The sequence below is a fragment of the Cynocephalus volans genome, chromosome 12 (assembly GCF_027409185.1).
Source record: "Cynocephalus volans isolate mCynVol1 chromosome 12, mCynVol1.pri, whole genome shotgun sequence".
Classification (NCBI taxonomy): Eukaryota; Metazoa; Chordata; class Mammalia; order Dermoptera; family Cynocephalidae; genus Cynocephalus; species Cynocephalus volans.
Window position 1 is genome coordinate 100,457,256 of NC_084471.1, and position 25,023 is coordinate 100,482,278.

The following is a 25,023-nucleotide window of genomic DNA, read 5'->3' on the forward strand; positions in this document are numbered from 1 at the left end:
CTCAACAGCAAAAAACCAAATAACCCAATTAAAAAATGGGCAAAGGACCTGAACAGACATTCCTCAAAAGAAATCATACGAGTAGCCAACAGGTACATGAGAAAATGCTCAATGTCACTAATCAACAGGGAAATCCAAATTAAAACCACAATGAGACATCATCTCACCCCAGGTAGAATGGCTATTATGAACAAGGCAGAAAATAACATATGCTTGTGAGGATGTGGAGAAAAAGGAATTCTCCTGCATTGTAAGTGGGAGTGTAAACTGGTAAAGCCACTGTGGAAAACAGTATGGAGGTTCCTTGGAGAACTAAAAACAGGTCTACATCACGACCCAGGTATTTCACCACTTGGCATATACCCAAAGGAAATGAAACCAGTATATTGAAAAGACTGTTGCATTCCCATGTTTATTGCAACATTATTCACAATAACAAGAGATGGAATCAACCTAAATCACCATCAATGGATGAATGGATAACATGGATGGAACTGGAAGCTATTATGTTTGGTGAAGTAAGTCAGGCACAAAAAGAAAGATTACTTATCACTCACATGTGGAATCTAACCCGCCCCCCCCAAACAAAAAAACCCTGAAGTGGTTTCGTAGAAGTGGAGAGTCGAATAATGAATAACGGTTACCAGAGACTTGGTGGGGAGCAGGGGGGAGATGTGGTGGACTAACGGCTATAAAACTATGACCTACCCTTAATGAATCAATGCATAGCATGTGCATGTATTAAAACAACACACTGTAGCCCACAAATAGTACAAGTAAATGTTAAAATTTTAAAAAGTCAATAAAATTTGTTTAATAGTTTCCAAAAAAAAAAAAGAGAGGTAAAAAGATAGAACTTGCCCTTGCCTCAAGAGGACTACATTCTAGTGGGGATACTCACAAAAAAGAAGCTAATAAGATTACTTCAAGCTGTGATAAGCATCATCGTGAAGGAAACACACGGACAGTTGGGCAGGAGAATAAATCCTCTTTTATAAGGCCTCTCTGAGAAGGTGACACCAACTGTGACTAAAAGAGAAGGAAGTGTTTGTCATGCGAAAGGACGCAGCAGCAGCACACACAGGGCTCACACGTGCGGAGCCCTGTGCAGGAAAGGATGCAGTTCTGGAGCTGAGAGAGCAGCCATGCACCTGGAGCTAGTGGGCGAGAGGCAGAGTGGTAGGGGGGGTTGGACGGACGGCAGGGCACTGCCGGCCATGGTGGAGGTTTGGGTTTTGTTCTGCAGGGCAGTATGTCACAGTGATGGGAAGGATGGCCTTGGGGCAGGCTGCCAGAGGTTGTCCTCAGCTCCATTGCTTACTATCAGTGTGTGTCAGCCACTTATGCCTCACTTCACACTCCTGGTCGCACCCATCCCGATGGGCTCTGGCTACTTGTTCTGCTCCAGCCACCAGTGTGACAGGCAGCTCTCTCTGTCTGGGCTCTGATGGACCTGAAGTGGACGACCTGATAGCACCTCGCCTTGTCCCTGTTGCAATGGTTATGAGTTGCATTCCTTTCCCAGTTGCATTCCTGTTGGTGCAAAGACTGCTTGTGGGCACAATTGCAAGGGAGCCAGTCCCCATGGGGTAATCCTCTGACCAAAGAGAGATGCCAGTGGACAAATCCTTCCTCTCCTCCACCCAGGGGGAGTGCCCTGAGACAGAGCTGGTGTGGCAAGATCAAGCAATCAGTTTACTTTATACCACGCGGTGCTGCATCCTGATGATGTACCCCTTAGAACCTGTCCCTCCTCACCCGACTCACTCCTGCTTCCCTGAGATTGCACCCCCTGATAAGGGAGAGGTACGTATGTGTTTACTGCAGGCTCTGCTTTCTGGGGAACCCGTGTTAAGACAGGCCTCTTGAATGAATGAACTCTCAGTGCCTCAGTTTCCTCATCTGTTAAATGTAAATTATAATAACTGTATCTGCCTTGTAGGGTTGAATATTACATGAATTAATATGTGCAATGTTCTCAGTATAGTGCCTTGCACACAGTATGTGCCACATGTGTGCTATTTTTATTATTATAATTCATTCTAAACGAAATGGGGAGGCATTGCAGAATTTTAAGGAGACTATCACGATCTGATTGGCATTTTTATAAGTTCTCTCTTATACCTATATGGGAAATAGATCAGAAGGAGACAAGAATAAAAGTGGAGAGACCTTTAGGAGGCTGTTGTATTAGTAAAGGTAAGGGATCTTGGTTACCTAGAACAGAGTTTGAGCAGTGGAAATCAATAGAATGGAACAGATCTGAGAAACAGTTTGGAGATAGTACACTTTTTAGGTCCTGCAGACCCTACAGAACTTAAAAATTCATTGGATGGAGAATGAGCAAAAAGGAAGGTCACCTAAAAACATGTATTACTCTTCATGGCACATGGACAATACATTCAAGATCTAGCCTTTTTTCTTGAGACATGAGGTCAGCCCCCTCCCCAGTCCCCGCACCATGGATACAATGTTCTCTGCCTACCTGGATCATTTTTGCTGAGATCCTTGCTTGCTCCTCACTCACACATCTTATGGCTGCAGCCCAAATGCGGTTGTCCACCATCTGTTCTGATCCTGCTGTCCCCCTCTGTGGCCCCAGTGACGGACTCTTGTTGCGTCCTCTCTACTTCTCACCCCACCCATGGCCTCCGCCCACTCGAGCAAACTCACGACGTGGACCTGTCACCAGCTCTCATATTTTTGCATCTATGAGCACAACCTGTTCTTGGAATGCCAAATTTCATTCTAATTGGCTAAATTCTTTCTCCACCTTTACTCATTAAGTCCTAACCCCCTCACTTACCACAATAAGAAGGAAGTAGAAAAATTATCCTTGACTTCTCAAACCAATCCCACCCCTTCCATTCGTCTCTATTTCAGCCAATGTCAATGGACCCTTCTACTTGTTCAGGTTGAAAAACTTAAAGTTCTTCTATATATCTGCTTTTCTCTTACACCCGAGATCCAATTTGTCTGCAAATCCTGTTAGTTTTACCTTCAGAACATATCCCGAGTCCATCCACTTCTCACCAGCGCTGCCCCCATCCCAGTCCAAGGCACCGTCTCTTCCCTCTGCATTACTTCTGCTGTCTGCCCCCGGTCTTTCTGCTCCTGCCCTTGCTGCCTGCAGTCTGTTCTCAGCACAGTGGCCTGAGTTATCCTGTGGAAGCTTCAGATCATGTTACTCTTCTGCTCAACATCTTTCAGCACCTCCCCATCTCACGCAGAGTCAAATCCAGTGTTTTCCATGGCCCCCACCATCTGGCCCGGTGACCTCGGATGAAATGTTTAATTGGCCTCCCCCTCTCCCTACTCACTCCACTACTGCCTCATTGACCCTCTTGCTGTTTCTCAAGCACACCAGGCCCGGTCCCCACACAGGACCATGCACTCTCCATCCCTTCTGGCAGGCATGTGATTCCCACAGATCTCTGCGCAGACGGCTCCCTCCTCTCCTCCTGGCGTTTACTTAGATGAGATCGTTTTGATCATCCTCCATGCCCACCAGCCATAGCACTCTCTATTTCTCTTCTCTATGTTACTTTACTCCAGGACACAGTCTATCATATGTGCATCAACCCCAGATGTAGGGCACTCGGCTCCCAGCCTTGGTTCTTGTGGGCAGGGGGGGTGGAAGTGGGGAGGAGTTTGGAAGTGACCCCTCCTGATAATTGGGGTTTTCTCAGTTTAATCTGTATCAATTGTACATACAGTTGGTTTCACTATTCTTTGTGCTTTTTGTGTCACTATCAACTGAAAAATATTATTCATCATTAACTTCACAATGATATAACACCAGATTTTTACCCAAGTGAATTTTTGCAGTCCTCTTTATTTTCACTAGTTCATTTTGTATCTATATCCTATACACAAAGACAGGAATTTTCATCTGCTTTGTTTATCTACAGCACTTAGAGCACTCCTGGCACATAGTATGCCATCAAAAAACATTTGAATTAATGGGTGGCTCACCTTGTTTATGCATGTACTGTACATGACTCCCCTACGCTCAGAAACTAATAGAAACCATTTGCTTAAGTGTAATGTTAACACATCACTTATTAACAAGTCCACAACCAACAATTCATGATACTTTACATTTATATAACACTTTGCAGACTATAAGATACTTTCATATACATTATCTCATTTAATCCTCACAACTCTGTATTCCAATTTTTCACAGCAAGCTGAATCTGAGAGCAATAAAGTGTTTTGTTCAAGGACACAGGAAACTGAATCATAGAGAATTTGAATGATTTGTTCAAAGTTCACACAAGAGAGTCAAGATTCAAACTCAGGTTGTTCTGACCACAAATCTGATATCCCACTCCAATATCCCAATTCTTTGATTCTGTTTGGATCAGTTGCTTATACATTCTTTGACTATGTATCAGTAACACCTGTTTTCTGCCCTTGGCCAACCAGGTTCAGGACTCATAATCCAGTTGATCAGGTTTGCTTCAGTTCTTACTAACTGTGCCAACCTAGCAAAACTGGGGCCAGCTGAACGGCTCTGCCTGGTTGAAAAACCAGGATTAGATAATCTAAAAACAAATGTTCTCAATGCAGCTCATCTGCAGAAATTTTGATATAGATTCAGGTTATAAATACCTAGAACCAAGACTCTCTAAAACAGTTTATATGGAATTGCATTGAGATAGGGAGTTAACTAAATTCTGGTCAAATCATTTAAATAAATCATCCCATAGCCTTAAAATTACGATGGCCTTATTAATGGAATACTTTTTCTTATTCATTCTCAATTTTAAGAAAGCAAGCCCTATCTTTTAGCACTGTCCAAATCCTTAAATACACAGCTATTGGGCACAATGCTATCTCTTCCTTTCCTGTTCACACATAAGCAAATATTGAGTTTTCTCGGGTTTCCTTGTAAACGTTCATTGCTCTAGTCATCTGTCTTTCTTCTCTCGTGACTTCTGTAGTTCATTCCCACTTACAGAGAAGTCATCGTTACTAGGGTCCACTCTGTGTTTCCTTGCTTTGCGGCTTCCTCACTTCAACTGTAGACTGTTTAGAGTTCAAAATCTATTTCTTTGTATTATCACAGATTGTAAATATTCAAAAGTTAGTGACTAAGGGAAGGGAGAGGAACTCCATTCATGATCTGAACCAGAAAAATGGAGCAGATTTTATCAGATGCCCCATTTTAATGGCATACAAATAACATGACTCAGATTGGTTCAGGTGCAGTCTGCACACATCAGACAGGAGGACTCAACTGCTGACTTGGCAAAGGGGTTGTAAATAAAAGCTGACTTTGGTTTGGCACCTATAATTACGTCCAAGTCATAGCTTGTGTTTGACTATCTCTTAGAAAGAAGAAAAAGAGAGAAAGAAGGAAAGGAAGAAAAGAAAAGAAGGAAGGAAGAAAGGGAGAGAGACAGGAAGATGATTTCTCTTAATGGCATAGACTCAGACATTCAATTTCTTTATAGAATTCATTTTACACTTCCCCTATAGAGGAAATCCATGAAAATGGTAGAATAGAAAATGGGATATGTGCCTAGATTTCCATAATAAATGTCTTACAGATTCCATAGGAAGCATTAATTCCAACACTGAATTAAAATTTGAGATGACTAGAGAAGAAACAAACCCTTTCCCCAAATCTACATGTCATATCTAGATCAATTTAACAGGTGTTTAATGAAAACTTACGAGGTAATGTTTGGTATTTAATGCTTAACATGGAAGAATTTCTGTCCTTGAGGAACTGTATAGCCTAAAAGGAAAATAAGGTGTGTGACAATAACTACAGTGTAGAGCAAAAGTGCTTTGGGAGAGGTGTCACGTGCTGTAGAAGGAAAGAAGAAGGAGCTTGCTGCTGCTTGAGGGATTTTAGGTTATGTGAAGAAGGGGACATTTTAAGCACAGAGGCGGGAAAGTGCAGGAAATGTTTAGCTGTAGGTAAGTGGGCATATTTGGCTGAAGGATGTATTCAGAGAGATGAAGCAGAAAGAAAGCAAGTGCCAAATCCTAGGGCATCTGAGGAGTTTCATTTTTATTCTGTGAATCTTAGGGAACCACTGAACGTCATGGAAGAGAAGTCTGACATGTTTAGTCTGAGCTTTCATAGTTCCTTGACAGCAACTGGAGGCTGTTGAGAGAATGTAAGACTAGAATCTGGGAATACGGTAAGTAAGCATCACTGTAACCTGGGGCCTGGGCTCCAAGTGGGAAAGCAAATGGGACGCATATAAAAGATGTTTACGAGGTGGAATCTACAGGATTAAATATACTTTAAAATCAGGCAGCCGATTTAAGTATTTCACTATCTGTTTAGAGGAGGGGGAAACGTGAAAATATTGCACACAGGTGTGGATATTCAACACTGTACCCCACAGATATGTACAATCAATTATGTTTTGATGAATGAAAAATAAAGAAAATGAGTAAAAGTTAGGACTTTGTAAATGACGGAAGCCCAGTTTGATTCATCGAAACAGAAAAAAGGGAAGTTCATTTGCCAAGTTAGGTACTAACCTGACCTTGGGAAGAACGGAGATAGGGCCATGCAGGGGCAATTGAATCAGGGCCTCGGATGTCATCCTTCCTCCATAGCTTCTTTTGGAATGTGGCCTTTATCCTTTTCTACTGCAGAGAGACTCTCTCCATACCTGAGGATCATGACCATAGCTGGTTAGGATTTGCATTCTTCTAGCTGAGGGGCTGAAGAACTGCAGGTCTTCTCCTGGGTTAGTGTGAACGTTTCTGAGGATGGAAACTGATGGATGGGCTGGGCCACACATCCACCCCTTGCAACAGTCACTGCACTTGGCCATGAGGTTCTGTTTTGGCAGATGCCATGAAAAGCATGGTTGGGAGTGAGGAAAGGCATACAGGCAGGGCGACAGGGGAACTCTGCGAGTTGAGGAGCCATATCGGCTATCCCAAAGAGGGGCTGGTAAAGAGGACGGAGGAGTATAAATTGTGACTGGGGTTCTGGGTCATTATGTTTTGGGGTTGGTGATATCTTTAACAGATAGAGAAATGGGTTTGGATAAAGTGCTGAATTTTATTTTAGACATTTTATTTTTAAGGTGGTATCAGGCTGTGTGGGATTGTGTAAGAAACCCTTAGAAACTGGGGTCTTTAGCTCTTAGGAGAGTTTGGATTTAGAACTGTGGCTTTGGAAGTCATTAGCACACTGGCATAATGATGCTAAAGACTGCCCAGGGGGGAAGGTATTCAAAGAGAGCAGAGGGCAGTGGAGGGCGGAGTTCAGGAAATTCACATCGCTGGAATGGTGGGCCTAAAAGGATAAAGTGGCACGGTAGACGGAGAAGGGGCTATCGAATCACAACATCCAGAGAGGAAAATGGGTAAGAAAGTGTGGAAAAATCACCAAATGTTCTGCAGTTTCCTTCCTCTCTTCTTTATCAAGTCAGCAAGTTATCTCTTGAGTAGCTATTATAATCACTGATAGAGCACCAAGAGAGATATAACAGAAAGAGAAGACAAAGATCTTTTCTGAAGTGGAAAAAACTTGCAAACTCTCAAGAATGGGGTAAGGTAGTGGTGAGCCACGTGAGACTGTGCTGAGGTGGGGACCCAGATGGCTCTGACTGGCCACCATACCAGTAACATTTGGTCCATCTGCCACCTTTGACTATGTGCTGGAAGCTGCAATGAGAATAAGGGGGAGAAGTGAATGTGGTAGCCTGTGGAAGCACTTGTACGTTAGTTTCTTTTAATAGGAAATTATATATGGGACATAGATGCTAATGAATAAACGGTTCCACCCTTTCAGAGGGTGGTTTACCCTCCTGGCTTGGAAAAATGCTGGGCTTAAAAATATCAAAATACTAGCTGTTATCATCTGAAAGAAAGTAATTCCCATGTCAGTTTAGGTAATAGTTTGTTTTGGTTTCTATTTCTTTTTTCAAGTTGAGTTTTTTTTGAGTGACAATTGATTAATAAGAGGTGTCGTCCTGTGGGGAAAGGAGTGCTGTAGAAGAAGGCAGAGACCAGGATTTTAGGTACGACCTCCACTCTGCCCCTCCCCACCTCTGCCCCCATCACACGTGCAAACCTGTGCACTCCATCTCTGCGAACTAAAATAAGTCACTTCATCTCTGCGTTTCAGTCGCCTCGACGAATACAACGGGAATGATGACACTTCATTCGCCCAAGGAGAGGGACTCCGGATGATTGAGTGAGTTTCCTTCCACTGTAAAAAGCCAGAATACTCTGGTTTTGATTATTCATCTACATGGCACGTGTGCAAGAGATACAAAACTAAAAGGATCGGTTTCTGCCCTCAAGGAGCCTACAGTCATGTCCAGGGAAACAGGAAACCAAAAATTAGAAATTCAGCCCAAAAGTGCTGCAGTAGGAGTGAATGAGGTCAACACAGGGCACACGAGGACTCGAAGCCCATGGCAGCCCCAGAAAGTCAGGGACCTTCACCAGGGGAAGGAAGGTCTGAGCTGAGCCTGGAAGGAGTCCCTGCCCACAAAGAGAAGCAGGAAGGGGGCTGGGGCTTCCAGGCAGGGAGAACAGCACGTGTTTTAAAAAGGAGACACGTTTGCAGGACGAGCTAATAGTAAGCCCATATTGGTGGGCTATAAAGAACAAAGTGTGGAGTAGTGGAAATTGGGGGCTGGACTGATGGTCAAGTATGACTCAATCAAAATGAGTACCAAGCCCTCACTGGTTGAAGGAGTGCGCCAGGTGCTGGGCTGACGGGGAGTTTTACATAATTTGTACATAATGCTGGAGAATGGTTTAGGAAGGCTTCAAACTAGAAGGGAACAGAGATGAAGTCATTGCTAAAATTCAGGAAACACACGTTCAAGGTCTATACAAGGTAGTGGTCTGGGTAAGGAGAGGTGAGGTGAAATATAAAGGAGATTTTAAGGAGATAGAATCAACCCTTGTTTGTTGAATGAGGCATAAATAGAAGGGAAGAATAAAGGGTCACTTTTAACTTGGGAAACTGGGTGGCTGATGGTGGGATTCACCGAGACAGGGGGGGTCAGGAGCAGCAGCAGATCTGTGGATAAACATGAAGCCGGGGCATTTGCATCTTCTGTCCTGCTCTTGTTTTATGGATGCAATGTCATTCTTAGTATTTCTAAAGATGTTAAAGTGCTTCCCCTTGTCGTCTGCTTGCTACTCACGCCTGTCTTCTGTAGAACTTGTAGCATCCAAGACGAGAGTGTTTCTGAGTTTCCTCTGGGCACAGTAGCTCCCTCACTGCTCGTGGTCCTGTTCCTCAGGGGGACCAGGCTGTGCATTCCTCAGCTCTGATCATCAGTCACCCTTCTCCACCCATCTTCCAACTTCCAGAACTTTCAGAATCTCTACTCCTCTGGGAGCTCTTCTCCCATTCTTTGTTGGGTTGCGTTGGGAGTGTTCACATCTTTTATCTTTTTATTTCTTTACTATGATTTTAATATGGCTTTTGGAAAAAAGATAAACGAATGTGCTCAATCTGCTATCGCTACTCACACCCCTGAGTTTGATCTTTGATATGGTATGTTTAAGGCAGCATGGAATACGTCCTGATAGAGAAGTCTAGCAGGAATGGGCTATAGGTGTGGATTTGTCAGGATGCAAATGTAAATTATGGGTAAAGATCTGGAGTTCCTGGTAGAGACATTATGGGTGGGTCTGAGGTTGCTTAGGGACAGGATGCAGAACGGAGAGAGAATGGGAACTAATCCTGATGCAGGGGACCGTCAACATTCAAGATCAATGTTTTTAGGATACAGTATTTTTCTAGAGTTATGGAGACTGATGATAAATCAGAACTTTTTCCCTATTGATAAAAAGGACACAATGGACTCTTTGAATTCAGGAAAGTTGCACTTAATACACAGTAAAGCTATAAAAGCAGTAGTAAGATGCTTAGGTGTAATAAAGTTGAACAGGGCTGAGGATAGGAGTTCCTGAGATGAGAGAGAATCCAGGGTGTCGCCTTTTCCAGATGACACTAATTTTTTTGGTTCTGGGCCCATTCTTATGACTCTGCTGGCTGATGGCTCCCGTGACCTGATCTCTTACTCTTTGCTTCTGCTGAGAATATGGCTCTGATTCAGGTACTGCTGTACCGTGAGATGTGTCTTGATAGGTTCCACACACTCAGTAAATATTTATGGAGGCTTCAAACATGCCAGACACTGGGTGAGGGCCGGAGATATGAAAATATAATTCTTCCTCAAAACATGTCTCCTTTTTAAAACACGCACTGTTCTCCCTGCCTGGAACCCCTGTTCTCTTTGCTGGCATGAAATCTACTTTCAGGCTCAGCTCAGAGAACTGGGTTCCTCAAAGAACTCATACATGAGGGGACTTCAAAAGTTTTATGGAAAGATTCATATTGCGTTTCAATTCTATTTTTCCACACACTTTTCTTTTCTTTTCTTATTTTTTTGTTTTTTTGCTGCTGGCCGGTATGGGGATCCGTGCCTTGGTGCTATAACACTGTGCTCTGAGCTAACCACTCGCAGACTTTTTGAGGTACCCTCACATAAGCATAAATTGCCCCTCATGCTCCACCTGAGCTTTGCCAACTGCCATTATTTTACTAACAAAAGCCTTGTCACTGGCTTTTAGAGAAAGTTTGGCTACCCCTCATTCTGATAGACAGATATGGAAGGTCTTATTTTGGTGCCCAATGTGGCCATTTTGTGTACCTGGTTAAGGAAAGAATGAGGATTTTGTTGCTCTATCTCAAGAGTGACAGAAGTCACCACTCCAGCCCAATCTACCACAGGGCCTGGAGCACAGTGAGTTCTCACTACATATTAGTTTATTTCATCTTTCTTTTTATTTTTATTACCTCAAGTTATTATTAAGCAAGGATTCTAAAAATAGTACAAGCTACTGCACAAGAGCACGTTTCAGAGAGGGCCAATGAAAGGAAAGATCTTTTAAGGGTAAAACTTAAGTACAGTCTGCAAACAAGTCATTGGTTAAAAAATACAACTAATCAAAGTATGATTGTTGTATTGATATTCAGCTCAGTACCCCACATATACGCACAACCAACTGTATTTCAATAATAATAAAAAAAACACAGACAAATCTCTTCCTCAAAGTACGATTGTCAATTCATAAATGCCTTCCTTATTAACATCAACATCCAAACATAAATAATTTCCTTTAAACCTGAGATTTTAGGTGTTGTTTTCTATTCTCAGGTTTTTAAAAAACTGTATGATTTTTTAGGAAAAGTCTCCAAAAGAGATAGGAAAAATTTAATTAAGTGGAGAATAAGGACATAGGTTTGCAAAAGAGTGCATAGGGATGAATCTAGTGCAATGTTTTATTATTACTACTAAAACTAATTAAAATGACAGTATTAGTGATGGGAATAAGAAGAGGAGAATATGACCATTTCAAATGATAACTTTTTTTTTTTTTAGTTTGGGCGAATTGTCAAAATTCATTCATTCATTCATTCATTCATTCCTTTATCCATTCAATCAACAAACACACCCAGCATGTGCCTGGCATTGTGTTAGGTGCTGGGAATGCAAAGCTGAACCCGTTTGTCTTCCTTCTTACGCGACAGTCAGTAAGAGCTAAATGAAATCTCACCAGTCACAGGACAGGTATGCAAAGAAGTGCTGCCTTTCAGTCTTGTTTCGCTCCAGTTGTCTGGTGCTGCCACCTGCTGGGCATTTTCTTTTTCACGGAATTTAACCACAGGCATGGAGGAGAAGACGGAATTTCTTAGGGAACACGGTGGAAGGTGGAGAGGGCATTTCCACCTTTGCCTGCTGAACCCTGCACTCTTCTTGAGTGCACTTTTTCTTCCTCTTCACCCCACCTCCTGGTGGCACCGACCCTCGCTTCTCCAGAATGACAAGCTCCACTCTCGCTGCCGTGCTGTCACCTGCCCAGCCTGCCCACAGAGGTTTGCTACTGAGCTTCTGTTTGAAGAAAGTGGTGGCTGTCTTTGGCCTTCTCCCCACTCTTGTGGGCGTTAGAGTTCTTGCCAGGACACTGGAGGTGTGCGCCGGGGTTGCTTAACATGGGTCGGCAGAGGCCAAAGTCCTTGTAGCAAACACTTGCACACAACATGGAACCTGCTCTCACTTCTGTATGCGGAGCAGTGTCGTGGGTGGGGGGACTGTACTACTTCCTCACTGGTCGTCTGGGTTAGGGTTGTCTGGGCTGCTTCAAAATGCCACACAGATATGAGAGGTGGCAAAAGGGGAGGGGGAGGGGCGTTGGTGAGACACTTGTTAAGGGCCACAAAGATTGATGACGTTTTGTAAACATGAGTATACTAATTATCCTGGTTTGCTCACACATGTTGTATACATGTATCGATATTCGATTCTGTACTCCACAAATATACATAATCAATTAGCTTTCAATAAAAACAAACAAACAAATAAATAATTACGCCCCCAACCCCCCCCCCCCCCCCAAAAAAGCTACACAGAAGTTGGGGCTCAGGGATTAAGCATTAAATAGGTCATTTGCTTTGTGTCATCAGTTCTCGAAGTAAGTCAGATGCACCCTGGGACGGTTTAATCACTAAAAAGGCGCTTTATCTCCCAAGTGCACCAGTGATTCAATTGCGTGCCTCATTTTGCCCTTTTTCAATGCAAAGGCTTTACGTGAGTGGCTACTGTTTTGTCCAGGAAAGATGAATCAAGTGTAGACTACTTGGTTAGCTACAAAATCATGGAGACCATCTCCCATTGCTGGCCATACCATCAAAAATTATTCTGGATTTCAGTAGATAAGAATAATTGTTATAATATTAAATATGCTTTTCTAGAAAGATGCAATATTTACTTTTATACCTTTTACCCTAAATTAAATCACGTAGTGAAAAACATACCAAAGTAACCAAAGTATGGACACATTTATTTATAACTAGGAGGCCCCCACGCTTCAAAAACTCCTCTTCAGGAACCCCAGGTTTATCCTTCCTGTCTCCGAAAAAAAATTTTTTTGGTGGCTGGCCTGTACAGGGATTGTCTCTGAAAATTTAAGGACATGTCCTGGGTTCAGTGATGTGCACTGAACCATGAAAAAGAAGTGTGAAATGGTACACTGTTAAACAAATTAATTGCTGATTTCTTCTCCAACATCTAGTTCTTGGTTCTTTTTCTTTCTTCTTTTAGCCCGGTGAATCACACCATCGACTCCTTCTACTCTCTCCACATTCTGATCTTCTCTCAGGCTCTAGTTAACACTCTCCTTTCCTGTCTCTCCTTGCTAACATTACTAGCCGTTATGGACCACCTTCAACACAGCCTGGAACAATCCATACTGCATTGTTCTTGGATGCAGCCCAGCCCAGCTAGTCTTGTCCCTTTCCTTTATCCCATTTCTCAGGATAAAGTAATTTTCATGAAAAAAGTTAGTGTGGAACTTAGCATGGGCTCCAGATACCCCCACGAATGCTCCATCCTATAGACTAATGCTTCTCACAATGTAGTTATGATGTCCAATGTGGCCTTGAGGACAAAAGAAGATACTGAGTTAGGGGAATGAGGAAGCCTGAGGCGGGGTCCAATAAGAAATTAGGGCAAAGGCAAGGAGATCTGGGGATGTGAATGTGGGTAGTGTGGGAGATGGGAAGAGATGTGGGGCAGGGTGTGGGGGTGGGGGCAGAAGAAAGTGAGGAATAGAGAAACTTGTAGGTTAAAAGGGTATTGGCAGCAAAAGGGGAATCCATTCCCCAAAAAGTGGTGCTTGAAAATTAGGACTCAGACCCCAGGGCTCCGCCAGGGTCCTGGGGTCTGGAGCCTGGGGAAGCTGAACCCAGCTGCAGGCAGGTAAAGAGCACACCAAAAACACCATTTCCACGTGGGTAGCCCACCATAGCCACCACAATTGCCATGGCTGCTGCAAAATTGGCTAGTCTCTTTAGCTGCAGTCACAGCACTGTGCACATGGCATGCCAGATGCTCAACTGCATTGACACAAGAAAGTAAAAAGAATAGAAAAGGTCCTCTCTCTCCACAAATCTCACTCCAGAGTAATAGAAGAAACATCTGATTTACGATAACGGGGGAGGTCTTGATCACACCTCTCTCAGCACTGGACAGATCATCTAGGCAACAGACCAACAGAGGAACAGTTAATCTAACAGATGGAGAGAACAAATCTATGGTTATTAGAGAGGGGTGGGGGAGGGAAGATCGAATAAGGGGCATAAAGAATAAGTATGATTTACAATGATGAATATGTTAATAAAAATAAATAAAAAAATAAGAAAAATCTCAAAATAAATTACGTCACTTTCGAAAGAAGCAAATGCAATGAACACACACACACACACACACACACACACACACAGGCATACTTTGGGGAAAAAAAATGAAAATTAGGACTCAGAAATTATCAAGATCAAATCTTAATTCTTGAGTACGTTCTACAATGTGAGTGGTTTAAGACCCCCCCTTTTTTCTCATTTCACTGTTTTATCACTTTCACCAGAGTTGCAGAGTTAAGAGATGATAGGTAAGAGAGAAGTGAAAGTCTATTCTTTCAAAATGATATTCATTTTTTCATAGAAGTTTTTGAAAAAATTATTTGAAACTTATTCCAGTACAATGCTGTTTTGGATACCGTAGCTTTGCAGTATAATTCAAAGTCAGGTAGTATAATGGCTCCAGCTTTATTTCTTTTGCTCAGGATTGCTTTGATTATTTGGGATCTTTTGTTGTTCCATATGAATGTTAGGATTGTTTTTTCTATTTCTGTGAAGAATGTCATTGGTATTTTGATGGGGATTGCACTGAATCTGTAGATCACTTTGGGTAGTATGGACATTTTCACAACGTTAATTCTTCCAATCCATGAACATAGAATGTCTTTCCATCTTTTTGTGTCCTCTTTAATTTCTTTCAGCAGTGATTTGTAGTTTTGTTGTAGAGGTCTTTCACCTCCTTGGTTAAATTTATCCCTAGGTATTATGTACTTTTTGATAGCTATTGAAAATGGGCTCACTTTATTGATTTCTTGTTTTGCTAGTTCCTTGTTGGAGTACAAAAATGCTACTGATTTTTTGTCCATGTACTTACAACCAACTGATCTTCAATAAAGGCACCAAGAACATGCATTGGGGAAAAGACTGCCTCTTCAATAAATGGGACTGGGAAAAGTGGATATTCATGTGTAGAAGAATGAAACTAGACCCGCACCTCTCGCCATATACCAAAATCAACTCAAAATGGATTAAAGGCTTAAATATAAGACCCGAAACTATAAAACTCCTAGAAGAAAACATATGGGAAACACTTCAGGATGGTAGGACTGGGCAAATATTTTATGAATAAGACCTCAAAAGCATAGGCAACAAAAGAAAAAAATAAACAAATGGGATTATATCAAACTACAAATCTGCACGATAAAGGAAACAATCAACAGAGTAAAAAGACAACCTACAGAATGGGAGAAAATATTTGCAAACTATACCTCTGACAAGGGATTAATATACAGAATATGCAAGGAACTCAAACAACTTAACAGTAAAAAAACAAGTAACACAGTTAAAAAATGGGCAAAGGAGATGAATTGATATTTTTCAAAGGAAGACATACAAATGACCAACAGATACATGAAAAAGTACTCAACATCACTAAGCATCAGGGAAATGTAAAGCAAAACCACATTGAGGTATCATCTCAACTCAGTTAGACTGGCTATTATCAGAAAGACAGAGAGTAACAAATCCTGGCGAGGGTGGGGAGGAAGGGGAAACCATCTACACTATTGGTGGGACTGTAAATTGGTGCAAAGGTTGTGGAAAACAGTGTGGCAGTTTCTCAGACAAATACAGATAGAAGTGCCATACAATCCAGCAATCCCACTACTGGGTGTCTACCCAAAGGAATGGAGATCATCATGTTGAAGACATACCTACACTCCCATGTTCATTCAGTTCTATTTACAATAGCCAAGAGTTGGAGCCAAACTAAATGTCTATCGACAGACAACTGTATCAGGAAAACGTGGTACATGTACACAATGGATACTACTCAGCCATAAAAAAGAATGAAATTCTGCCATTTGCAGAAACATGGATGAGCTTGAAGAAGCTTATGTTTAGTGAAAGAGAAACACTGCATGTGTTCACTCATAAGTGGGAGCTAAAAATAAATAAAAAAAATAAATAAGAAAGAAAGAAACAACAATTACAATAATACCTTGAACTTTCAGGCGGAGAGAACTGTGGTTACTCAAGGTGGGAGAGGGAGGGGGAGAGAGGTAATTGGTTAAAGGTCACAAAAAATGAGTACCTTTTGTAACGATAAATATGCTAATTATTCTGAATTGATCATGATGTATTATACACAGGTATTGATATTTAACTCTGTACCCCACAAATTTCATTAATCAATTATGTTTCAATAGTAATAATAATAAAAAGCTGTGAAGCCCTCAAAAACTTTATTGCTAAACTGACGGGTTTTTTTTCTCAGATCCATTTTTTTCTTTTCATATTTTTAACTCCATGATTAGAACATGCTCTTTGCTGACCTTTGTGACTCTTTCATTCTGGTCTTGAGCCTTGCTCGTGTTCCTGCTAAACCCTGTCACGGTCCCCAGTCTAATCACAAAGACACATCTGGCTCACTCAGCATGTGCCGCGCCCTCTCTGGGAGCCTGGAGGGTCCAGCTCCTTTCCCCGCACGGTGCTGGGGTGTAAAAGATTCTGTTGGACTCCTCGGGCCCTTATCATTACCATCTCCCTGCTGAGGCTGACTCAGGGCTCTTCTAGGAGGTTTACAGTGGCTCCAGCTGTCTGGGAAGGAAGGCAGTGGTTCTTTCTGCTCTGGAATGTCTCAAACAAACTGAGCTTATTCTGCCTCTCTGCAGAGACTTGGCCTCAGGGGAGGCAGTGACAGCACTGGGCCCTACCAGCAATGAAATCCTCAGCACATGACCCTAGTCCTCACTTTCCTGCCTGTGGTCAAGCCCTTCCTTCCTTCTGAGCAAGACATGGTGGGACATCACACATTTCTACCCGTGGTTACAGTATAAATATTATGAATTTGGTCCTCCAGGTGTTGGCTCTGGATATTTAAAGCCAGACTGAGTATTTAAAAAACAAGTCTCTCTCTCAAGTGTCTGGCTCTTATAAGCCATGGTTTTTAACATCTTTTTCTTGGCTATGGACTTCACAGAATTATTTTCAATTATTAAAGGTTAAGGACTTAATTGTCTGTGCTGTCTCTGTATCATCTCTGTGTCTGTATTTCTAAAACCCTGATACTTCTTGAGTGGTGGAGAAAAAAGATAAGAAAAATTAAAACAAACAAACACATAGTTGAATATTAAAACATGAACTACAAGAACAAACATATTCATTGCACAATTAACAATGCAAACAGATGAAGAAACTTTTATTCACAAGAATTTGATCTTAGGGGAAGCATTTGATTGGAAGAAAATCCTTAAATGACCTTGGGGTGAAGACTGATGCAGGAGAGGCATGGTATAACAAAACCTGGCCTCCAGGCTACTACACAAGAGACAAAGGCAGGATTCATGTCAGTGAAGGAGGAGGAGGAAAGTAACGAGAACAGGAGATGAGGGAGAGAGAAGGCAAGAAAGATGGCAGAATGACGTGCGCTGCAAAATGAGACTGTGTCTGTATTGTCCACTTCTGTTGCTTTTAACAGGGCAGCCGAAACTGGGTAATTTATAAAGAAATGAAATTTATATCTTACAGTTCAGAGGCTGGAAAGTCTACAGTCCAGAGGGGACGTCTGGTGAGGGCTTTCTGCTTAATGGGAACTCTACAGAGTCCCACGGTGATCAGGGTGTCACATGGTGAGAATGAGCTGAGCAAGAGAGCTGACCTGCTTACTCGATCTCCTAAGAAAGCCATCAGAACCATGCCCAGGAGTGGATGCACTCCACGATCCACTCCATGAATTCATCAATCCGCTCACAAGGGCACAGTCCTCACAATCTAATCACCTCTTCAAGGCCCCACCTTTCGAATACCATGATTGGTTCTCCCACCCTCTTAACACTGTTACAATGGAGATTAAGTTTCTACTACGTGAAATTTTGGGGGACACATTGGACTCACAGCAGTATTCTATGACACAAAAAAGTCAATTTCACTGCAAAATAAAGGAAAAATTTGGAGTTTAGTAGGCAACCCAAGAAGTTCAGAACATATAGGAGAAGATAGAGCTAAGCAACACAGCGTTAGTTTGAATATAATTACATGACAGGCCCTGTTGTAAGTGCCTAATTTACAGTAGCTTATTTAATCCTCACAACAACTCTAAGAGGTAAGCACTATTTTTATTATCTCCACTTTTAAAATGCAGAAATTGGAGCACAGGGATGTTGGTAACTTAACCAAATATCAGGGAAAGCCCCAACTTCATAGGGAATGGCTAAGAGTAACAGGACTGCAAAGGAGAGACCGAGCCAGCAGCCGGGCCGGCTTGCCAGCACTTCATAGGTGCGAGCATAGACCAGGAGACTCGCAGCACAGCACACAGTGTGAACACTGGCATGGCACTTCTGGTTCCCGTGCCCCAAAGTCCCCTTGGGCTGTAATGGGCCCAGATGGCAGCCACTCACATGGTGGGTTGTGGCACAGGTGAGGGACCTGGGGTCAAAGGCTCAGCAGCTTACGTAGCAAGCAGCAAATAGACTATTCCTCCTTCCCGAGGAGTGGGTTGTAAGGTGGTCGTGCTGTGGGCACCCTCTCCACCTTAATTGCTATGTGACTAGCTACTGAAACCTCTTTTGAGACATCCTTGGAGATTCTCTGTCTTTTCTCATAAGGCAAATTCCATGTAAACAATAAACTGAAATACATTTTAAATGCCAGCTTTCTATTCTGCATATACTTTATCTCATATTCTTCTCCAACACATTGGCAAAACCACAGCATTTTAAAATATAATAATTCCTAAGCTGCATAGTTTATAAGGCCCTTTCATACACATTATGACATTTAGGTTTCCTTTACAACAGTGGTTTCCAATTGGGGATAGTTTTGTCACAACTGGGGGTGGGGGGTGGGGAAGTGCTACTGGCACCTAATGGGTAGAGGCCAGAGATGCTACAATGCACAGAATGCTCCTCCACAGCAAAGAATTTTCCAGTCCCAAATGTCGATAGTGCTGATGTTGAGAAACCATGCTTCACAGTTTCCTCATATTATTGAAGGAAAACCTAATTAAAGCTGGCCAAGAATGGGGGGGAATCTACTGGTGGGGGTGGGAGAGATATATCCAGCTGTTGCAGTAGCAGTGGAGCATCCCTAAGTGCTTTAATACTTTGTAGTTTATAAGAGAGTATTAGTGAAGAAGATTTAATCTTTATGGCTGGAACAGTTATTAGTTGACTTAGTATTTGTACAGTTGAAGAAAACCAAGGTCATAAACTATTGTGATGGAAAGAGCTGTCCAAAAGCAGACCTGCTCCCTGAAACACAGGAAGGAAGGGCAGCACGTGAAGAGGACTGGAGTCATGTAGGTGGAGAGATGCAGGCAGGTAGAGGATGTCTGCTACAGTTCCCATTTGGCTGAGATAATGGGGATAAAAGTAGGTTTTTCAAAGATCTCCATAGCCTTTTCCATCACAGTGAAGTGGCGAAGGCTTAGGGTTTTGTCTGTAAGAGCAACTTAAAATTACTTCAAATTTCAGCAAGTCTAAAACAGTAATTCACTAAAAATAAACACAGAAATAAAAATGTGCATAACCCTTCACCAATGATTCTTTTCAGTCATAATTTATAATTTTCTTTGGGCAGCCAACAATAGAATGTAGGATTTGAATATAATCCATAGAAAGAGTGGTAAGAAAGAACTCATGCAGCAGCACATTTTAAGGGTGTCTAAAATTGATTGAATTGAATTCTCGAGATTGCTTGACTTTCTTATTCAGTTTTATTCTTGACATTTAGTGGTATCGCTTTCTTAGCTATAGTGAGAACAAATTCTCTCACTGTTCTTGGAAAAGATATCCTGGAGACTGTTGAAAATTAGAGAATCTGACATTATGCTTGTGAAAGGTGGAGAAATCCCTAAATTCGGGTCTGAGTTACACTACACCAAAGGGAGATTTGGCACAAGAATTAGGGTCACCAGGTACCTCTGTGCATGTATAATTTTGACAAAAATAGACCATTAGGGCCCAGCCACGGAGTGAGCGAGGGAGAGACGCCCAAGCCGGTGCCACCCGTCTCCACCCCACCACCATCTGGCCGGGGGCCCTGAGCCCAGGTCCTGGACCCCGCGCATTGGCCGGCTCCAGTCTATCTTGCGGGAGGTGACTGCTGGCCCCTAGTACTCAGTGAGCTTCCAGCGCAGTGTCTGGTGACTTTGGCCACCTGCTGAGGGAAAGGACAGAAAGAAGCATTGCTCCCTCAACATGTTTGATACTGATACTATGAGAGCAAATTCTTAGAGAGCCAGAAACCCGTTGTTGCCCTCATCATGGCCTGCAGAGTCTTGGGAATGTTGCCATTACCCGGTGTATGCCACCCCCAGCCAACCTTACAAGTCTGAAAGCTGAGAACGAAGGCAATGGCCCAATGTTTCACTAGTGCTGAAAGACGGAACAGGATGGGCTAGCAAACGGGACAGTCTGACCCTGAGAGTTGCGGTGCCTCAACCACTCAGCCCTGGAGTCGCTGCAGCAGCCGGAGTCACAGATGCCTGCCCCCAGCCTGCGGAGATGACCCCAGCAGCCCTGAGAATGCTCTCTCAGTTCCGAGTGGGGTAAAGTCCTGGGCACAAGCGAGCGTCACCTGTGGAGCACATGGAGATGGTGGAGGGGCATCAAGCCTACTGTGGTGATTCTCAGGAGAGGAATTTCCGACACTGCAGGTGGGTGGTGACCAGGACAAGGCTGTCAAGGGAAGGGAGTCTGCTGGAAATTGTCTGGGCCTGGACTGAGCCTCCACCCCCAAAATCCTACAACTTGGAAGGACTGAGGTGGGCCTGGCCCTGATGAGCTAGAGGGCCAGGGTTCCAAATTTCATCATGGTCATGATTGGGGGTGGGGGGATGACTGATCTGTAGCCCACCCGAGTTCCCTCCCTATGGGGGAATAATGCTGCTCTCCTCGTATGCCCCCATCTCCTGCACCTTCCCTTCCCTCCCCTTTATGGACCCCAGGGATGTTACTGATACCCCCTGTCAGGCTGGATCACAGACTCTTCTGCCCTCTCCTGTGCAGGTCATGAGTCAGGTAGTTGAAAAAGATTCTGGCAGCTGATAGCAGGATAGACATGCTTTATTCTGATGTGAGCTCTGCTGGCTAGTGGTTCAGAGCTGCCATTTCTGCTACCGAAAAGTACACGCTAGTGGCAATGAACCAAAGAGTATATGGTCACGCATGTGCAGTTACACCACTCTTATATAACTTGTTCACAGTGGATGTGCTGAATCATACCCAGCCCGATATGAGGCAGGGGGGCCTGACTATACTGACTCAATTTTCCTCATAGCCCCCATCTCCTGATGGGCCCAGCCATTTCCCCATGTTGTAGCCCCTGGGGCTCAGGGCCACCAATGCGCCTCATGGAACCTGTGGGTCGGCCTTCTATTCTTAAAGAGGAGAATCTCGGAGTTTGATCAGTTGGATCAGGAGAATGGTGAGGGTTGGTCAGGGGCCTAGGAGGAGGTCCACTATGCTGAAAAGCTCAGGTTCATTGAGGAGAAAGATGGGTGAGACTCTGATGAGGAGGGAGCCAAGGGCCACAAGGATTCCCACTCAGCTGCTGGTGAGGAATTCCTCCAGAGGAGCCAGGGGCTGGGACTTTTAAGAAACTTTGCTGGGCTGGGCCTTTTAAGAAACCTCTACCACCTGCAAAAGTCGAAGAGCTGCCTCCCAAGCCCTTTGAACAGGGGAATAAAACCCCCAAGGTCCTAAAGCCAGACCCACTCAAGACAGCCACAGGGAAGATAGGGGACTCAAGGAGACCCCAACCAGTGGGAATCTTTCCCCAGCCCCAGGCTTTGGAGGGACTATTCTTATGAAAGAGTGGGTCCTACCTCTTGCCAGGATCAGGAGGGGGAGAGTATTTTGCCAGAGGGCGGAATTTTTGGGGGACCTTCAGGGGAAGGGGATTGGGAGCCCTAAGCCAAGAGTTCTGCAGTTGCCGCGAGTTCTGAGGAGATGACAAGCATAGAGGTGGGGCAAGGGGATCAAACCACCCTCCTGCTCCCTGGGGCCACACTGCCAGCAAGGGTTCAGAGTACAAAGAAATTCCCAAGTGGCATGGGCAGTGCAGCTCAGAAATGGGCAGCGAGACCCATGAGAGTGATCTAGCCCCACTAGAGAAACAATCCCTGACCCCCAAGAAGAGGGTACTCACCCAAGTCTCTCTGGCTCCCCCACTACAAAGATCCCCCACTACAAAGATCCCCCATTCACCAGCCCCAGCCCACTTCTCCACTGCCGGGGGGGGCGAGTCTTCACTCCCAGAGGGGTGCAGGTGTGCCAAAGTGAGGGGGAGGGTGGCTCCTTCCTGCTTGCCCAGGCTGGAGCCCTCCAACCAAGTCCCTGGCTCCCCAAAACCTCTCACAGTCCCTTTGCCTCTAAATAAGGAGCCTTTGAAAGAGCAGCTGATCCCAGGGCCTCTGTGCCCATGGCCTGAGGAGGCAGCAACAATGTAACATGGGTGTGTAGAAGATGGGGAGGTACCTGGGAGGAGGCCACATGGGACAGCTCGGCAGCAGGACAAACAGGAGGCTGAAACAGGAATGGGAGCATGCCGCCGGAGGAACTGAAGGCAAAACCCCTTCCCTAGCCCTGCCAGCCTCTGCTCCTAGACTCGAGGAGCCCCTCACAATGGTCACAGTGCCCCCACCACCTCACCAGGCAGCTGCCCAGTCTCCTGCTCTGTCAAACCAGAATGCAGAAGCAGCCAGTGAGGAATGGGAGACTGCATTAGAGAGCAGCGGCTTTGCCAGTGAGTGCCCGGGAGACAAGGAGCTTCCCTCACCAGCACGGTTGACCCCCAATGCTGTGGGCACTCCTGGGGGCAGTGGAGGTGGAGCTGGGCCAGGCATTCCAACCATGCCACCTGGAGATCTGAGCCAGAGAGCCAAGGATTTGAGCAAGCGGAGGTATATCCCAAGACGGGGAGCTGCTCCCCAGAGCTTCTGCCTCAGTTGAGCCACAGTCCAAAAACCTGGGTTCTGAGCACAGTGGGTTTGTATATAGATTATAAATATGTAAGGGGGAGAGGGGTGGGTGGAGAGGAAGGTTGTGGGGCAGGGGCATCCCTTCCTCTCCCTTCCCCTGCTCCTCTATCACTGGGGCTGTTAAAAAAGAAGAATAAAAGGATTAAAAAACATTTTTTTAAAAACAAAAATAACAGATGAATAATATAAACAGAGAGATGGCAATTCTAAGAAAGAATAAAAAATAAATGCTAGAGATCAAAACCACTGTAAAAAGAAATGGAGAATGCCTGATGGGCTTATTAGCAGACAGGACATGCTTGAGGAAAGAATCTTGGAGCTTGAGGATATGACAATAGAAACTTCCAATACTGAAAAGCAAAGAGAAAAAAGACTGAAAAAAGAGAATGGAACAGAAAGAACCATGGGACAACTACAAAAGGTGCAATATGAGCCTAATGGGAGTATGAGCAGTAGAAGAAAGAGAAAAGGACAGAAGAAATATTTAAAACTATAATGACTAAGAATTTCCCCAAATTAATGCTAGACACCAAACCACAGATCCAGGAAGCTTAGAGAATATCGAGCAGGATAAATACCAACTACACGTAGACACCTGATTTTCAAACTTCAGAAAATCAAAGATAAAGAAAAAAGTCCTGAAAAAAGCCAGAGGAAAGAAACATCCTACCTATAGAGGAGTGATTGCTGAATTGCATCTGACTTCCGCTCAGAAACCGTACAAGCTAGAAGAGCGTGGAGTCAAATATTTAAGTGTTGAGAGGAAAAAAACCTACCCACTTAAAATTCCAGACCCTGCAAAATTATCCTTCAAAAGTGAAGAAGCTCAGACACACAAAAACTGAGGGAATTTATTGCCAGTAGACCTGCCTTGCAAGAAATGTTAAAAGAAGTTCTTCAGAGGGAAGGAAAATGATCTAGGTTAGAAATTAGGATCTGCATAAAGAAAGAAAGATCATCACAGAATGAATAAGTGAGGGCAATATAACGACTTTTATTTTTCTTAGTCTTAATTGATCTAACAGAAGATTACTTGCTCAAATTAATAATAATGATGATGTATTTGATTATATATGCTTATATATATAACTTAGATAAAAATAAAATAATAAAATTTTTATGCCTTCAAGTTTTAAAAAATGGGCTATAACCAGATGCCAACATTCAATTTTTGCAATTTCCCACCAAAAAAAAAAAAAAAAAACCCTAAAAAATGAGAGAAAATGTGAAAACTTATACCAATATTAAAAGTAAGAATAATATTCAAAATATTGCCAGAATCTGGGATAAAGTTTCACTCTCTATAATTCCTGAGAAGTTTGCAGTAGACAAATCTTGGGACAGCTGCCAGGCTGGCCCTTCTGTCCAAGCAGTAGTAGGCCACCATAGGTCACGGTTGTATTATGTGAGTCTGTCTCTCCGGCCATGATTAATTGACACAGGGTGGCCATTTGTCTTTTATCATCATTCACAGCCTTTTTAAGCCACATAGATTTTTTACTTGTATAATAGTATACGATTGTATAATAGCCAAATATGTCAATTTTTTTCTAGCTTTGTTTACATAATTAGAAAACTCTTCCCCAATCCAAGGTTTTGTGGTTTTATGTACATGTTCACTTACAGTTCTTCCAGAATTTATGATTGTATTGTTTATCATTAAATTCTTAACTAATCTGTCTGACATCAGCTATTGGTTTGCAATAGCAATTGCTGAATCAGATGAAGAAAATGGGCTTTTATTTTTTGTTGAAAGTGTTGATCAGGAAACACTCAAAAAAAAAGTAAATATAAAACTCGAACCTTGATTGAACCTTAAATTGGGTGAATATAAAAGCAATAACATCTATAAGAGCAACTTTAGGGAAATTTGAATATGAACTGGGTA

The 25,023-nt window shown here is 43.3% G+C and overlaps 1 pseudogene; it reads left to right on the plus strand.

Annotated features, from left to right (window-relative positions):
• Positions 1–1,611: 1,611 nt before the first annotated feature.
• LOC134391769 (protein PRRC2A-like) lies at positions 1,612–23,106 on the plus strand (annotated as a pseudogene).
• Positions 23,107–25,023: the final 1,917 nt, after the last annotated feature.